This window comes from Ochotona princeps, chromosome 14 (assembly GCF_030435755.1).
Source record: "Ochotona princeps isolate mOchPri1 chromosome 14, mOchPri1.hap1, whole genome shotgun sequence".
Lineage (NCBI taxonomy): Eukaryota > Metazoa > Chordata > Mammalia > Lagomorpha > Ochotonidae > Ochotona > Ochotona princeps.
In genome coordinates, this window is record NC_080845.1 from 22,627,681 (window position 1) to 22,646,955 (window position 19,275).

Consider the following 19,275-nt stretch of genomic DNA (forward strand, 5'->3'; position numbering starts at 1 on the left):
AGTCAGATACACAGAGAGGAGGAGAGACAGAGAGGAAGATCTTCCGTCCGATGATTCACTCCCCAAGTGAGCCACAACGGCCGGTGCTGCGCCTATCCGACGCCGAGAACCAGGAACCTCTTCCGGGTCTCCCACGCGGGTGCAGGGTCCCGGTGCCCTGGGCCGTCCTCAACTGCTTTCCCAGGCCACAAGCAGGGAGCTGAATGGTAAGTGGAGCTGCTGGGATTAGAACCGGCGCCCATATGGGTTCCCGGGGCGTTCAAGGTGAGGACTTTAGCCGCTAGGCCACGCTGCTGGGCCCAGTGATTTATTTTCAATTGATCATGTTTCTATTTACTTGTTCCTCCTCCATTTAACATATTCTCTTCTATTTATTATTTTACTCTTCCTCCTTTTAAAAAGTATGGCCTATTTAAAATTTATCCATCTATGTCAATACATTGTAGTCACTTTTGATCACTCATATACCATCTACTTTTACCCATTTAAAGCATACTATTCAGCAGTTTAAAAAATATTGGCTAAATTGTGTAACCATCAATATAACATTAGAATATTTCTACAATCAAAAAAAGAGGAGAAATCCTGTGCCCAATCAGTCCTCTTAGACTCTTTTTTGCCCAACCAGTTCCTAGATAACCAGAAATCTATTTCATTTATCCATAGATTTACAAGACTTGGGCTTTTGTAAATCAACAGAAGCAAATATATGATCATTTTAACTGTCTTATTTCACCAAGTATATTGTTTTAGAGATTCATCCACATTTTAGCATGTATTGGAGGAAGCAACCATCAAAATCTATTCCTCATTGCATGAATTGTGTCCTCCTCTCTCTCAGTATTTATACCAACCTACATAAAAGAACTTCAATTCAGTTAAAAAAATTTCAATTTACACTGAAAGAATTAGCACCTTAAGTTTTGCAGTAAGTTTTACTGATTTCTTATTTCTCTACTTGTCATTGCTATATACATCTGAAATCTACATCCAGGATTTGTGCTTTTTGTCTCTTTAAAAACATATTCCACTAATTTTGTATATAAAGAGAGGGACAGAAAGAGGGAGATAAGACAGAAGGTGAGTTATACATGTTTTGAATAATGTATCTCCATAACTATTTTAGTTATGTTTTTACTCTCAAATAAAATTTTGGATGACTATAGTATTCCAGGCTTGAGGTAATTTTTCCACTTAAAAGTTTTTTTTCATTTTTTTATGCATGTTTAGCAGTGGCTGTCAATAATCTGAATATTGTATTCTAGGTGATCTTTTCTAATGCTGGCTGGATTTCTAAATTTTTCCCCAAGTCTGAGTTCTGCAATTTCTATGTTGTGCTGCTTTATTCTTTTAAAAATGATTTATTTATTTGAATGTCAAAGTGATAGAGAAAGGTGGCGAGATAGAGAGATCTACCATTTGTCTTTGGTTCAATCTTCATATGACTTTAATGTCCATGCCTGGGCCAGGCCATAGTCAGGAGTCAGGAGTTATTTCGGATCTCCCATATGGAGGTTAAATACCTACAAACTTGTGCCATCATTGGTTGGTTTTCCCAGGCCGTTAGCACAGTGCTGGGTCAGGCAGGACACTAACCAGCACACATATGGGATGCTGGTAGTCCAGGTGACAGCTTTAACACTACATCACAATGCCAGTCCCAGGTTGCTTGATTTTGCTGATCATTTCAAATCTATGGAGTCTTTTATTTCTTTAGTTCTGGCAACCTCTCTTTTTCTAGTACTCACTTCAAAAACATCCATTACACAAATGTCAGAAATCTGAGGCTATTTTCCATGATTCTTAGCCTTTAGCCTAATCTTTTTATTTCTTCTTATTGCATTCTGTGTGGAATCCTAGACTCAATCTTTCAGCCCAATAACTCCATATTCAATTTTGTCCATTCTGCCATTCATGTAATCTATTGGGCTTTTTCTCTCTTTCATTGAGTACTTTTGTAATTTTCTCTGTATTGATGTTTTATCAATATAATTACTTTTATCTCTGACAATAATTTTCATTTTCCTTATTCTACAATTATGTTTGACCTACTTCTCATGCCCCTAATTCACTTAGTGTAGGTTCTGAATTTTTTTTCCTGATATTTCTCTTTCTTGTTGGAGGCTTTCCTCAAATTATTTGGTGAGTGTGGATTGGGCACCCATCATTGTGGCTGGCTCCACTGCATTTATTCACAGATAAATGATTGAAAGGGGGAGAGGACACATTTCCTGGATTCCTTTTGGTGAAGTTTGCGAAGTGCTGGGTCGTGTGCGCTTTTGCCTAGGAGCAAGCACTCCTGTAGTAGTGGCTCTGCCTCGGGAAGAACTGGTTGACATATCCCATTGCACCTGGCCAGTCACCCACAAATCTCTCCCTTTTCCTAAGTATGTCTACCAATTTGGGGGATGTAGAACTTTTCCAGTAGTAATTCCTTCTTTCACACCAATATCATTTGTTGTCTATTTTTAATAGGTTCTTCATTGTTTTTTATTCCATTGTGGTTTGCAACGTTATTTTGAATATTTTTCTTTCATTTTCCCTGTAATTTTTTTTTGAGGTTTGCTATGAGACAGGATATTGTAGCAAGGCTGAGATTCTTATCTTGTGCAAAAGTTAGTGGAATTTTATTAGGACACAGAGTTCTGTGATCACCATTGTCGACCTTGTTCAGTTGAATCCTCTGATTGAGAGAAAGAAACAGAGTGAGAGATGAACTTGGAGAGCTATTTGAGATGCATTTGAGGAAGGGGCATCACTTAAGTAGCTCAGGGCTGCTTATCCCATTTACATGTCCCATAATGACAGGTGCCACCTGCAGCAAAGGAACAAAGAGGGTATTTTTCAGAAGTATGGGACAGAATCAGAAGCTCAGCTATAGACAAACCCCAGCTGGCTTCTTTTTACCCTGTCAATAAAAGGCCCTGTGCTTGCACTGTGGCTCCATTATCCCCTGCAGCTTCAAAGCCAGGACAGGCTCCTCCTTCCTCCGATGCTGACTGCAGCGCTTCAGCTGAGCTCTGCTTCCTGGTGCAAATGCAGCTGCACACACTCCACATGTTCTTTGAGTGTCTTCTTATTCTTTCTTTTTTTTCACACTCACCAAGGACAGAAGACAGTTTTTCCAAGTGAATTGTTTCACAGCTAATGCAGTAGCTGAGTTTCCTGGTTGTCACATTACTACTTCATCTTTACCTTTATGTGCTGTGTTTTTCCTTTAGATATTTCCAAACAACTTACAAATAACAACCTACAATAAACATTCCTAATCAGGAAATGTGAAGGTCGAATCTGCTGGGTAAAGGAAGATGAAAAAATGAATAGTTTTCCTAGTGAGTTCTCCAAGGTATCTCTGGAGGAGGCAAATCAATATGCAAAAGAAGCTAACATCTGCACTTCTGCTTCTCCAGTGGCCTTTCCCATCTTCTGGAAAGAACGTTCCAGGAGGAACTAGTGTTTCTTTGCTCTGACCAGGTGACTTTAGAATACAGCAGTCATTCTAGAGCCCTGTTTTAGTCTTGTTTACCTGACAGCTTGAGAAAACCCACCATTGCAGTGGCCCCAAGTTAGTTGTGACAGTAGACACGTGAGCCGAGTCCTTCTTCAGTAACCACATGAGTTAAAGCAGGGCTGTAGACCCACGTGTTTTTATCTGCCTCAGAATGATGCCATTGGCCTATGGGAGGTAATCAGATCATGAGTCCCTCATGATGGGGTTAGCGCCCTTAGCAGGAGAGGGATACAGAGCTGGCTCACTCTTCACCTATAGCTGAACCCACGGAGAAACCGGCAGTGTGCAAATGAGCAGAAGGGACCCACAATCACGCTGACATACTGATCTTGGATTGTCCAACCTCCAGAGCAGTGAGAAACAAGTTTCTGTCATTTAAGCCATCCAAAGGCCAGTGCTGCTTAGACACGTGCTACCTCCTTCTCCTTTCTTTATGTAAAAGATACTGCTCCTTTCTGACATTGCCCCATTCAGTTACATCTGTTTTCCAAACAATCCACATTCAGTGTCTTCTACAACCCTCGGCATATGATGTATAACAGAGATTCTTTCTGGTCCTTCTCTTATTTTGCTTTTAGAAAATGTGCACTCGCTCCCCTTCCATACACAGTTGTCACCCCTTTACTCCCACCCAGAATGCTTGGCATAGACTCCCAGGATAGCTTTGTCATGATTATTTATCTCTATTTTTTATTTTTCTACTCAGGCTGCTTCTTCAGAGCAATGACTGTGTCTAATTCAAGTCTAAGCTCATGGTGCTTCAAAGAGGGCTGAGTGTAGTGTCTTGGTCACTATGTGCTTTCTGGAATCGACTTCCTGTCAGAAGGATACATGTGTCAATACAGCCAGGACAGCAACTCTTCCGCAATAGGGCTCCTTCCTCTTAGCAAACCACCACCTCTGTCTTCGGAATCTTTTCTCTCCCAAAGGTTGTCTGACCCACATGTGAGTGAAAACAGATTCCCTTCTTGTAGGGTGGACGCAGCTGCCTTTGAGCATTAGGAAGAGGTTCAGGGGGTCGCGGATGCTGTGTGGGTTGCCTGGATTTTACACAGAGTAATAGGGAGACACTGAAGGATTTTAGTCAAGGTTATCTGCATTGTGACCAGGCAATTTAGAAAAACAGCAGTGCAGAGGCTGAGCCAGGAATAGCTGGGTGGGAGAGGAGAACAGTAAAGAAAGGAGTGAATGGAGAAGCTTTGATCCAGGAGGCAGATGATAAGGATGTGGCAAGTGCTGTGGGAATACAAAGAAGAGGACACTGCTTTCCCTAATCATTTCTTCTCTCTCACTACTCCCCTAAGGTGCAGAGCTGAGAACTGCCTTCTGGGGCCCTGCAGTCCTGGTTTCTCTCATTCTGCTCTGTCTTATCTATAAACCTCCTGATGCCTCTAAATAAGGAGAGAATGATGCTTTCTCCTTGCCCCATAGAATCCTTGGGAGTTATATCTTTGTCAGCACTTCTGCTTCCAGCTCCCTTGGGCTGGTTAATGTTTCTTTTATGAACGAGGACACTTGGTTTCTGATGGTGCAGAGCTGAAGACTGCCTCATCAGCATTGTCTTCTGGCTGGCCATATCAAGGAGACAAAGAAGGAATACAATCAAACCAGTGATCAGATTCCAAGTCAATGATGCCAGAGCTACAGCTGTTTGTAAATGTGGAGTGAAACAGATTGAAGAAGTCTCATAGTGCTCACATCATTGAGTTACACGTCATTGGAGTTCCTGGCTCTGGTAATGTGGGAAAGGCTGAGGACTTGCTGTTAATCATTTGGTCATTTAGACAGACTCTTTCCATTGGCTGTTTTTGGCTTCATGCCTATGAGGTTTCCATGATCCTTGAAGTTCTCTGCCTGGCTCTTTTATTTCAGACTAAGGAATGTAAGGAATGCTTTCTTGTTACAACTGGTGACTCCTCCAAGAGATAAAGCATTTCTCTTTCTGCTTGTTACATTTGCACACTCATTGTTTATCAAATAAGTGAATAATTTGGTTTTTCACCAAATTTCTTAATTCCTCTTTGTCTGGTCCTGCACTCAGTACTACAGCACTGATATAAGTGAGAACTGTTCAGGATTGGAAGAAGTTACAATAAAGAGAGCGATCCAGAAATATCAATGAAGAACCACCATGATGTGATCAAGTTGGGAGAAAGCACAGTGCTACCAGAGGCCAGAGTCATCATTAAAGAGTTCTGTTTTATTCTAAGCTTCTGGTATTTTTCTGAAATACAGGTTAAATCTTCAATATATTAATGAGGTAACATTTTAACTAGGCCTATGAATGAAATGACATTTCCAGCTAGGGAAGGTACAGAGAGAACGTTCTAGAGCAAATTGTGTGAGTTGAGAACTGTAGGCATGGGAGATGTTGGCTATCCCCCCAAAAAGTGAGCAATTCCATGAATTTTGGGCCACTTTAAATCCTTATTAGGCCATGACTTTGGACAATCAGATGGAAGAAAACCAGATGGTGTGAAAATTTGAGCTTTATCTGTGTCATTGATGGGATTACTGAAGGCGATCATAGCAATTTATGAAGGGTCTGCAGGGCTCGATGTGTGTATAATTTGAGCAGCAAACACCCCAGATGCACAGGTCTTTTAGGAACTGTCTTGAGGGTGGGGCTGATTTTTGGCTCAAAGCCAGATGGATTGAATAGAACATCTCCAAATCTGGATTTTCCATCAACTAAACACACACACACACACACACTCTTCTCAACTAAACCTATTTGATAAACAGAAATCTTTCTCACTCATATGCCGGTCAGTTATACATAAAGTATCTTGGCTAAAGCAGAATTAGCAAATCATGCACTGTCAATCCCATAAAGATGGACTGATTGGTTTCATCTCCTGTTTGGTGTGGAAAATTGAGGATCAGGCAGAGAGGAGGGTTTGTCCAAATACACTTACCAGCAATAAGTGCTATAGGTGGATCAGAATCAAGGTCTCCTAACTGTCTGGCCCTGGTTTCTCTAGAATGAGCCGCAAACCCTGGCTGTATCTATCAAGAGGTGAGTGAACTTGATTGTGTCTTAGTAAGCACAGGTGGTCAGGTTCTGCGATAAGATGCAGCCAGAATTTCCCCTGAGGTTCAGCCTAACACAGCTTGCCCAATGTGCTGACTCATTTCCAGCAGGCAGGGTCACTTTCCTGGTTAGAAACCTTGCATCCGCACAGGGGAAGTTCAAACTGCTTAGAGTGGCATCCAAGGCTTTTATCTTTGTGTCCGACGTTAGGTTCCTCAGTCATCTCTCATTCTAGCCCAGCTACACACTGATACGCAACAGGGCACCACCAGTGGTGTTCAGCCTCACCTTGGGAGTTTTACAAAAATAGACAGTTGTTCAGATTAAAACCCCTAAAGACTTGGGATGGGGGTGGGCCCAGGAATTTGTATGTTTTTAACCTTCCCATGTGATTTTAATAAGCAGCAAGAGTGGATGACCACTATTCACCCGCTGCTGGCTACTTTCTATTCAAGTTTGCTTTACCAGCTCTGAGGCATCAGGTAAGCAATTGCCTGACTCCCAGTTTTCTCCTGCTTGCTTCCCCAAATGACTAAGGTTGTTACTTTGCATTTTTCACACACCACTGTCAAAACACGTATACTCCTTTGGTGGTATCTATTTCACGCACCACAAGGAGCCTGCAGGCTCTTGCAAGGAAGGTGCTGCTCCTTAATATTTATACATTGTGAACATCACCGTCTCTAGCGCATAGTAGGTAGTGAGAAAATACCTGTGGTCTGAATGAAAGATTCTGAGCCAACCCAGGGTGTCCTCTGCTCAGAAAGTGACCCATCCCTTCAGTAGCCTATCAGTCATGGGGCAGAGCTTCCATACTTTCAAGGTACTTTGTTGGGACTTGGTCTCCAAAGGGACATGATCAAAGACCTCTACTCACCTGCAACTGAAAATGAAAAATTGATCTCCCTTTTTGTGAGCTAGGCAACCACAAAACCAAAAAAATTAGAAGTGAGCATATTTAGAGCTAAGCAGATCTCAATCAGAAACCTGCTACCCTGATCAGCTCTGTTACTCACACAACAAGCTATTGAAAAGTGTACAAGCTTCTGTGGAATAATGTGTAAAGAGCTGAGCACATTGGTCACCATATAGTGAATTCAACATATGGATGGATTCTCTTCTTTGCGGAAGAAATGATGTCAGAGTTCCCCATGTTCCTCCCAAGTATGCTTATTCTCTAACATTTTTTCTCACTCTCTTTCCTGCCCCCTCTATTTGTTCACTCCCCCCTTTTTTCTATCTCCCTCACATTTTCTTAGCCTATATTCAAACTGGTTCTGTTCAGACTCATTCCAACAGAAGGCATGCATTTCTCTGATACATTGGCTTTCCATCTTTGTCATTTGAAGCTGAGATGGGCACATGCAGCAACGTTAAAGCAAGTTGAAAAGTCTAACCAACTTTGGCTGCAACCTAGCACCAGAGAAACAAGGGCCTGGTTGCTCTGCGCTGGGGCAGGAGTCAGGGAAGAAGTGAGGCCCCTGACATAAATTCTGTGCAGTGTGTTTTTATTACCGCGTAATCCATGCTCGTGCCACTTGTCCGCATACCACTGGTAATGGAAACCTGATGTTCCACTGATCTAGCCTGCTTTGTGGTTAACTCTTGCAGAACCAGGCGTGAACTCAGGCCAAAGGAAATCCTGTTCAGAAGGAAGCTGGGTTTATCAGACAGGCAGTCACCACCTCACATGTTGAAGGAAGTCCCTGTAGGGTGCAGTTCATGATAAAGACAGGGATATAGCAGGCAAGCACCTTCAGAACCTGTCTGCAGAGCTGCTACTGAGGTCACATGACATCCAGGTATATTCATCGCCTTGAACCTGAGCTGCTCATGGATTCATGGAGTTGGCTGCTCCCTGCTTGCTGCTTATTCAACCGGATCCAATCCAACTGGTAGAAAGGTCTAAGGCATCTTTACACAGAGCCAGGTGCAAAATGAATGCACAAGAAGAGGTCATGATACTGCAATACAGTATGTGCAGAGGATTTGAGGAAGGGTGTGGGAGCTTCCAGGAGAGAGTTATTCGCTGTTCCTGGAGGTGCCAGAAAAGCAGATACTTGATCTTGAAAACCTTGATGACCAAAAATATGATTTAAACCCAGGCAAATAAGAAGACAGGTCAAGCAATACTCTGCAGAAAAAGAAATTAACGTGTGCAAAACTGAAGGGTGTTTTCTCATGTAGAAAAAGACAGAAATAAAGATGTAATTAAGAGTTAGCCATGGAGTTGCACTGTCTTCAAATCCCAGCCCTCTTGGTAATTATGAGACCCAGTTCTTTAACCTCTATGGGTTTGTTTCCTTGGCTATAAACTGAAGACCACAATAATATCTACCTCAGAGCTTGCCCTGAAGAGTAAGTAATGAATTGCATAAAGCATGTAGACCAGTTCTTGGCATTTTAAATGCCTAGGTAAATGCTGGCTGTCCTTGCCATCTGGGAGCAAAGGACAACTTGGAGTGGTTGGAGCACGTGTTATTTCAGGACAATAGAAAGAACTGAGCTTAGTCAAGGGCCAAATGGTTAAGGAACTAGATGCTGAACTAAGAATTTGGACTTGATCCTCTGGGTCATGGGAAACCACTGAAGGTTAATTCTTTCAAATAACCATCCTTCAGTTGGTTTCCGTTATTGAAGGTCCTTTCCAGAAACCTTTGTTTTTCCCCCTAACCTTCTGATCATGGGTAGACTGCTCCAATGAGGACCATCTCCTTCTGTTAAAGATAAACATTTACCCTGTAGGATTCAGTCCACAATCACGACGCTCCCTGCCACCATCAGAGGACCTCGCTTTGTCACTTTAGCCTCCAATATCAGCTTACAGACCCTGAACCAAGGTTTTCTTTCTTCCTACTGCCAGTGAATGTCCATGAGTGTAGAACAGAATCCAAAAGCAATCTGGGTCTCCCCAAAGTTCTAGGCCCTGAAACAGAATTTGTAAAATAATGTCTCCTTGTCCTACTTAGGCCAAGTATCTTGGCATCCAAACCCATGGAAATGTGCTACGAAGTGGTGATGCATCCTGCAAGTAAAGCTGATGGGATTTGAGCAGCAGTTCACCAACGGAGGCTGTACGTCTGTTTGTGGGGTTATCAGAGTAATGGATGCTGGCATTCTGCTCGCACCATCTTTACAAATGTCACTTTCACTTTATTGAACATTAACCCCAATCTCTTCACAAGCTCCAAAATAAAACTTCTTTGCAAACAACTAAAGCCCAGCTACTGCGCTGTTGAAAATACCTTAACATGAAAATATGGAAGCATTACTTAAATCCGTGATCAGAGAGAATATTTGAACTCATTTCAAATTTCTTGTCTCTAATTAGAAACTATCAAACCTTTTTCATCTAAGTGAGAAGTTGATAGTTTCCATTCTGAAACTCCCAAGACCCACCTGATTTCTAAATATTACAACCCTGTTGGTCTTGTGAGCCCATTTGTACCCATTATTATGATTTATCAATGGGGCTCATCCTATCAGTTTCTGAAAGATTAATTTGCTAATTGTAAAAAATCAATCAGTGATTAGCAGATAAACTCCCATATTCCCATTTGGTATGCATGAATTTAATGCACTTCTTTATCCGTTCTTGATCAATTTTTTCATTACAAGGAGAGAACGCTTGACCATGTTCTTGCCAATAATCTGCAGGTTGGGTTTCATTTCCTTCTTCTAAAAGAGCAACCCCTAACAGTAGGCATTTAAATTGATAGAGCTCTGCTGCTTTACTGCACAGCCCATCTATCACAGCAATTTGTACAAATGCCACTCTAGTATCCAGGCCTATGTATCATGTATTTTGAAATTGCACAGTTCCTGAGGCCTTTGTAAAGCAAACCATTCATGAATAAATCAGGAAATACCCTGATGCATGCTTTATGTAGGGGAAGATATTCTATTTAGGTCACACAGGGAAGTTCTGCCAAGTTTGCTAAAATGAACAAATCCCCCGAGAACAGTCTACCTCTACACATTCTGAAATGCAAGCAAGTATCTTCCAGGTCCCTGCGGCTGTACACTGCAGACACCGGGGGCTCCAGGTCTATAAAGTATTTGTCTGATCACCTGAGGCTCCAAAGGCTTTCAAGTCAGGAGTCAGGCAATGGATTTTGCTGGTCCAAGGAAAGAATTTTGCAAATGCAAAATGTGTCCACTTGTGGAGCCTGGGGCAGTAGTACTTCTGCAAGCAAAGGAGGAAGGAACAAGAAAAATTATAGTGAGACTGTTGTCTCAGCCTGTATTTTGAATCCACTTAAGAAAGTTTGAGTCCAAAGCATTGCAATTGACTCCTTTGAGTCCCTCTGAGAACACAGGATGTGGCCTAGTGCACCCTTCCCTTAAGCAATGGAAATTCTCCTGATAAGAATAAGGATTTCCAGATTTCCAGCCAACCTCGAATTAGAGAGGGTTATCTGGGGTAGAAGAATGCAGAACAAAATGCTGAATGATTCCCTTTCTTTAAATAAGGGCAGACAGGCCCAGCCCCCTTTGCCCAGAAAAAGCTGCGTCCGATTAGAGGACCTGGCTTGAAGGAACAGAGGGAACCATTTTCTTGGATACCAGGTGGTCCAAGCATGAAGAAGTCAAGACATCACTTAGATAGTGATCAGGACACTGGACACAGACTAAGATGATAGAACTTTGTTTGGATCAGGCACTGGGCTTTGTGTTGTTGGATCCAAAATTGGTCTTAGGCAGTGCAATTGGCAGTGCCAACCAACCATTCAGGAACCAACTCCTTCTAGCAAAAGTTAAAGAGAAATGAGCTCAAAACCAAAACTTTTAAGCAGCTGATATTATTGCTAGGAGCATATCAGCCTAGACTCTGATGCTTTGGGAAGTCAAAAATAACCCAAAGCTTATGTGTGAACATAGGATCTGAACAAAGACACTGTGCTCTTATTGATGTACCTAACCTTAGAAGGAACCGATTCCGTGGCTTTGCCCTTTGACTATATTGAATATACGAGTGTAAAGATCATATTCTCTCCCTTTCTTTCTATGTCCAGCACTCTCTTCCAAACATCTGTCTTTGGTTGAAGCTTTTTTCCTTAGATTCATGAATGCCCAGTTTTAGAACATTGAATTATTTTAAGGACATTCTTTAAAGGCCTCATTTGCTGCCTTCACATTTTTTTTTTTTATCAAGCATTGCTGAGGTGAACATTTTACTTAGAGTTGGTCAAAGTCATTTACAACTTTATTTCTAGGAATAATTTTCTCCAAGTGTCAGTAATGTTCATATGCTTAGGGATACTGCTTTTATCTTCTTACGCCACTCACACAATTCAGAAGTTTGAGTGCAACTTTCTGCCTAATATCCTAAGTGACCTCAGACAAGTTTCTTAATTCATAAAAGGGTTGGCCAAAATATATATACTCTTCTGAGTGTAGAAAGAAGGAACAATTTGTAGAATTTATGTTGGGGCATGGCAAGAACTATACGTTGCTATACAAATGGGATATAATTTTACTGAAGATTTTTTCAAATACTATGTCTGGCTTTTCCTTTTATCTCTTGGCTCTGGTATATAGTAACAATCAATAAAAGGGTGTAGCTTGTTTGTGTCATGTGGAGTCTGAGTCTGGGAACCAATTCTCCAAGAAGGAAGAAATAAGAAAGGGTTGGAAAGCAGATGCACCTTTTTTTCGCATGAAAATATTCAAGTTCAAATGAAAAAATTCAGAATTGTATGAGAAAAAAAATCGAAGTATTCCTTATTTGCAACCTGTTATCATTTGCTACCATGAACAGAGCATTAGACCAAGAGTCAGTCTCTCTCTCTCTCTCCATATGTATATATATCTTTCTTCTACCTGCTTCTCCCCTCTGGTTTGTACACACACACACACACTCATGTGTCTTCAAAGCTCAATAATGTCTCTAGCTGCTGAATACAGCTCAGCAATACATGTTCTCAGCAGGTAAAGGAACAGGAGATTAGCTCTTGGGAAAACCTATTAGTTCATTAATTAATAGAGATCTGAAAAATGTAATCAAGGGCCTGTGAAACTCTGTTCTCTCTTCTTTCAAATTGTTAAGGTAACAGAAATAATGATAGTTAATATTTTTTGTGCTTACTATATATCTAGCATTGTTCTAAACCCTTCATACATATCAACTTATTTTGTCCTCCTGGCCATCCTAAATTACAGATGCTATAATCCCTCATAATTCAATTCCATAGTCTGAAAAGCACTAAAAATAACAATTTTTAGCAAATTTTGGCAATGAACATGAATTAATGAGTTTGATTATAGGCACTAGACAGAGTCCCAGGACGTTCTGAGGAATTTATCTATCAGGTGGTGTGCACACTTCACTCACTACCTTTGTGCAGTTTGAAGACATACTTACTCTAAAACATTCTAACCAAAGATTCCAAGCCTGTGATTTGGAACATATAGCAAAACCTTCAGTTTACATATGAAGAAGTTGGATCTGGTCTTTCAGGCACTAAGAAACTTGTATGAGCTAGGTCAGCATTCTACTCAGACTTATTTTATTTTTTAAAAAGATTTATTTATTGGGCCCGGCGGTGTGGCCTAGCGGCTAAAGTGCCCGCCTTGAAAGCCCCGGGATCCCATATGGGCGCTGGTTCTAATCCCGGCAGCTCCACTTCCCATCCAGCTCCCTGCTTGTGGCCTGGGAAAGCAGTGGAGGACGACCCAATGCATTGGGACACTGCACCCGCGTGGGAGACCCGGAAGAGGTTCCTGGTTCCCGGCATTGGATCGGCGTGCATCGGCCCGTTGTGGCTCACTTGGGGAGTGAATCATCGGACGGAAGATCTTCCTCTCTGTCTCTCCTCCTCTGTGTATATCTGGCTGTAATAAAATAAATAAATATTTTAAAAAAATAAATTAAAAAAAAGATTTATTTATTTTTATTGGCTGGAGCTGAGCCAATCTGAAGCCAGGAGCCAGGAGCCTCTTCAGGGTCTCCCTTGCAGGTGCTGGGTCCCAAAGCTTTGGGCCATCCTCAACTGCTTTCCCAGGCTACAAGCAGGGAGCTGGATGAGAAACGGGGCTGCCGGGATCAGAACCGGCGCCCATATGGGACCCCGGGTGTGTGAGGCGAGGACCTTAACCACTACGCTCTCATGCTGGGCCCATCAGACTGATTTTATAGTCTACATTGAATTTCTTCACATTTGGGTAGCACTTAAAACCATGCAGTTCTTTTCAGCAACAGTGGGTTTACAAGTTCTGCTTAGAGTTTATGCACAAGGGAAGTGAGATTTTGGGAAGGAATATGGTTTGTCTATGATTTCTACAGCTCTCAGATAGCAGAATTAGGACTCCAGCACAAATCTGCAGCTTCTAATCCCATTTTATCCCAGATAGTCTGTGGCTGTCCTGGGATTACCTAGAGAGGCACCATGTGATTTCACAGTACAGTATTATTTTTTAACTTGTACCAGCTTGGGTATTCAGTTAGGCTGTTCAGACATTATTCTAACAAGCTATCAATGATCAGAATCAAATGTAAGCAGAGTGAAAAAGTTGCAATTGTTAAATTAACTGATCTATACAATGGGATTTCTAGCCAAAATCTCTGGTTAGTTAGCATTTCTTATACCAGCCCCTCCAGAAAGCAAGGCATGGTTAAAAATTAAATCTGACCTACCTCTTACTAGACTAAAATAATCAGAAAAATGAAAATAGCATTTGAATATAGAAAGACCTCAGTCTGGCTTCTTAGCTTTAGACAAGTCATGACTTCTCTCAGGTCACATGCATCTGCCCAACCAATAATATGTGTTTTGTGAATCCAGAAACAATTGCATGTAATGCAGTGCAAAGATATGCCAGACATAAATATAATAAAATACAACACTGAGGACTAAAGTCACATGAAAATTAGCTTGTGCTCTGGACTCAGCTGGCTATAGAATTATCTACTTTTAATGCAGCTGGACAGTGTAATTGACCAAAGAATATGGCCCTGCCTCTCTGTAATTCGGTCAGACACATGGAAAGTAATGCGACCACTTCTTAGTTTCATGTTCTGTGACATATAAAGGTGATACTGAATAAGTGCAAATCCATGATACAGAGTATAGCTTGACATTCTATTGCCCACCCTAATAATGAGCTTTCCCTGGGTTATGCTGTTTCCTAAGTGTGGTTTGCTCCACTCAGATAAGACAGAGTCAATGATCACCAACACGAGGTTTGGACATTACAGTCCGGTTCTTCTCAAAAGTTTTTTTGCGATGAATCCATGCTTGGTCCCGGCTCGTGGTTTTGGCTTTGTCTCTATCCTAGGTAATACTCCTCACAGTCAGTAAGGGTGACTGGGTCTTTGGTTTTGACCTCTATACGCTGCTTGTTTGATATGCCTTTTCTTCATTCATTTCTGTCTTTTCAGGATAATGTTCGGCACACACCAGTTCTAGGTTGCAAAACTCAACCTGACTGAGGTCCCTGAACCCAAGTCCAAGGGACAATGATTTTCCCTAAGCTTGTCCATAAATCTCCAGCAAGACACAACTGTATTTTCCTTTCTTCCTCCCCTTTTCCTTAAAGCAGGTAAGGGTCCGAAACCCTGAGTGCTCCTCTATTCCTCGATGGGAATCTGGAAAGGGATTGAGACAGACCCATAATAAGTTCTGCTGTCCTGTGGAATATTTAAGACCCCTACCACTCTGAGACCCCAACGATTACAAGCCCGTTGTGGGAAGCATTGAAAAGATTAGAGTAAGACAGTAATGTTAGGAGGTGAAGGTAGAGAAGATGCCTTTTTTTTCCCATGGGTTTCACAACTGACATTAACCATGTCAAACACTAGTCTTTTACATACATGTCTTCCTTTTCTCTGGGCTGTAGGGATCTTTGCAGACCTCTACAACTCCTCTACCTTACGTGTCTAATTTCCCAGCAACTGGCAACTGAGCCTTTCAAATATTACGAGTGCAGATCTGTGACATATCAGATGGAATCATTTCATGTACCTAGACTACTACCGAAGGTTGCAGAATTCTCTCCTTAGAGCACTTCCATGAAGTTTGGAGATATTGGATGGTACTTAGCTATGGGCAAGATTATACTGGAGTGCAATGAAATACATTAAGATCCAAAATTCTACTTCCACTGTAATGTCACCTAAAATCATGTATTCTCATCTTTTGCTGCACAGGGAATCCTCTGGGACTTTGAAAAACAATGACTGGGCTCTGAAGTTAATTGAGTTTAAATCTAAGCTTTGGGTCTGGCAACTGCTATTTATAAAATTCTTCCAAATTATACTTTTGTTCAGTTGCAACCGAAAATAACTACTGTCTAAGTAATGGCAAAGCACTGGGGTTATGTTTGAAACCATATTACATTACTACCAGTTTCATAGCCTCAATTCTTATATCTCAAAAATGGGTATAGTTGCAACTTTCTCTTAGAGTTTTTGAAGATTGCTTATGACAAGCCTTTGTGTAGTGTTTAATTTTACTTTTTAAAACATCTTAATTCTTGGCAATAGAATGATGGCCTTTATACCATTATCTATACCTACAATGTCAGGATGTGCTTAAATAACAGAATGATAGACTTGTCACTGTTGTTGAAGAACTATACTACTGCTATAACAGAGGGAAAAACACTTAGGGTGATTGGGGGAGGATGGAAGGGGAAGATCCTTAAGCCTGAGGGATTATATGTTGGAAAAAATTTTTTTTCATTTAAAAAAAGAATGTGAACAACAAGAAAAAAATCTTTATCTATTTGAAAGGCAGAGCAACAGAGAGGAACACAGACACACACACACGGGGAGCAGTAGACAAGTTTCCATCAGCTGGTCTACTCTAAATGTTTACAATAGCCAAGGTTAAGCTGGGTTGAAACCAGGAGCTCCATTCTGATTGCACATGGGTGACAGAGGCACAAGAACATGATCCATTTCCATTGCCTTCCAGGAGTATTAGCAGGAAGCCGGATCAGAAGCAGTGCCGGCAGGACTCCAACTGGCATTACAAGCAGTAACACAAACCCACTGCACCACAAGGCCAAGTCCAGCGTCTCTACATTTAATTATTGTCTTCTTTCAGGTCTTTGGGTGCTTAAGTGCCAAAAGTGTATTGCACTTGTTTTAATTAGTCATGATTTACTTCATGATTAAGAACAGTTAAGAATTATAAAGTGTGGGGTACAGGCAGCATTTGGTAAAAAGAAATCATATGTATTCAATGCCTTTTGTATTTGGATATTTTTGTACATTTCCTTACTTTAAACATTTTCTTGTTTGTTCCATGATGAGATTATTACTATTGTTCAAAATTACAGCTGAATACATCAAGGCTCAGAGGGGTTATCCCTAAAGTATCAATGTAGGAGATGCAAGATTTGAACTCTGGTCCTACTGCTTCCAGGGTTGTGCTGAGCCCATTATTATTATTATTAAGTACCTGGCATGTTCTCCCACTTATGAGCTGTAATTATTCACTTCTCATGAGATTTACAGGTAAGAAGAGGCTAACTTCTGATGAGTGCAGAAAAATCAGAGAAGGCTCTCCAAAAGAAGTGAAAACCCAACTGGGCCAAAGGAAATGAAAGAATTTTACCAAGTAGGTAATGAGTAGGTAAGGACACTTCAGACAGGAGAAACCTACAGGGACTTAATCAAAAGCACAGTGGTATGCACTGAGGAGTTGGGGCGGATATGTCTTGTCCACTTGGCTACATTGACTTTAATCCTAACTTCTCGTATCACTGCTTTGAGTGAGATTTCCTTGCTTTGAAGGAGGATTGCTGGAAAGAATGGAAAATGGTCTGGGTTACATTCTCCTGTCCAACTGTCTTATCATCAGCACAAATCTCTGATGCATCCTAAGATACTGTACTATTGATGGTCATGGGAGTTTAACACATCAATCAAACGCCAAATGTGCAACAAGGAGATCCTAGCATAGACAAGGGTGCTTGTCTCTCACCTGCATTTCAGACACAGGAGGTGTGTGTGTGTGTGTGTGTGTGTGTGTGTGTGTGTGTGTAAGTGTATGCATATGCGAAACACATACATAATAGTGAGGAAGAGACTGAATGATTCTGGTGGGTTTAGCTCTTGCTGCTCAAACACTATTGAGGAGTCTCAGCTCTCTTTCTCTCTCTCTCTCTCTCTCTCTCTCTCTTTTTTTGCTAACCAGACTCCAGATCCCATCTGCTCCTTGCAAAGCAGCGGGGTCATTGCCAATTTTCCTTTCATCATCCACGTCTGTGGCTGAGTTGTCTGCAGTGGCAGGAATGAATATTCTCCACAGCTCTCAGCTCTGAGGTGGCCACTTCCAGCCTGCTAACAAAATGCAAGTGCACTATATTACAGCCAAGCAAAATTGGCACTACTGTGTCTGTGTCCTCTGCATGGCAAGGCCACAGGAGGAGAGAGCCTCCTTTAGAGGAAGCTGATCCACCACCCAAGGTCTGCTTGAGCCTGCTGAGAACTGCAGCTCAAAGAGGGGGGAGCCTAATATATGTAATATGAACTCTGCGGTTTTCCTCTGGTGTTTGGCTTAGCTGGTGCTGTTATATTTCAAGTCTCCAGCTCTACAGAAACAAAAAGACCATGTGTGTTAACCATGCTGCCCCAGAGATTAGATCAAAATTCTGATTGGAAAATGAGGTTAATCATGGGTTCATCACACTGTGACCTATGCAGGCAGGACTGCAGCCCAATGAGGTTGCTGTGGTACAAAGGCCAAGTTCAGAGGAAACCTCATTGGCTTCTTTCTGGAGCTTGGGCTGCTTGGATTCCAAGGGGAGGGGCCTCCAAACTGCAGGCTGATGCTTTCAAAGGATGGGGGTGGGGAATGTTGTAGGAAGTGAATTAATAAACTCTTTCCCTACAGAACTTAACCCCGGTCAGTCAAATTTAGGAGTGGGTTGGAAAAAGGAGCTCTCAGCAATTTTGCTTGTAGACTTATTGTTGAAGGAAAAAAATACCTGGAGTTTCTTCTTCAGCTGAAAGGTTCCATTTCCATTGGAAGAATACAAAGCAAAACAGCTTTACAAGGTAGAATTATGAGGCTTCCATCAGGGAGCAGGGAAGAAAAACTCCCCAAGGGGTAGAGCAGCTTTTGGCCTAGAGGTTAAGCTGTTGCTAGAGAGGCTCACATTGCATTCCCAAGCACCTGCACCTGATCCAGGTGCTGTTCCCTAGTTCCAGTACCCTGCAATGCAGACAATGAGCTTTTGACTGATTCACACCCTGGGATGTAACAGATCATGACGCAGTAGTTGGCTCCCTGAAACCCACACAAGGCATCTGGGTTGAGTCCCTGACTCACAGCTTTGGATTCAATCCAGCGCTGGGCTATCGTAAGCTTTTAGGGAGTGAACCAGTGGATCGGAGTTCTCATTACCTTTCCCTCCCTCTGTCTCAAAGAAATCAATATTTAAAAAACAAATTATTCTCTAAGCTCCTCTCATAATAGAAATGCTAATAAACCCACCCCATTCCACAGGAACTCCTGCACGTTGGTGTTACAGGAAACTGGACATAAAAGATGACAGCAACCCCACTTCTTGTCTCATATGAAAGAATTTTCATGTGGACACTTTCCATGTGCAAAGCAAGATTTAGGTAAGAGAGAATGAAAGAACAGTCTCCTGCCATAGCAACAGGAGGGGGTTCCAAAAGAGGAGAAACCCAAGAAAATGGCGGCAGTGGTATCTTTTATGCACCTTCTCAGGGAAGGGGACAAAGGGTAGAGAAAAAAGTGGGGAGGGGGGACTC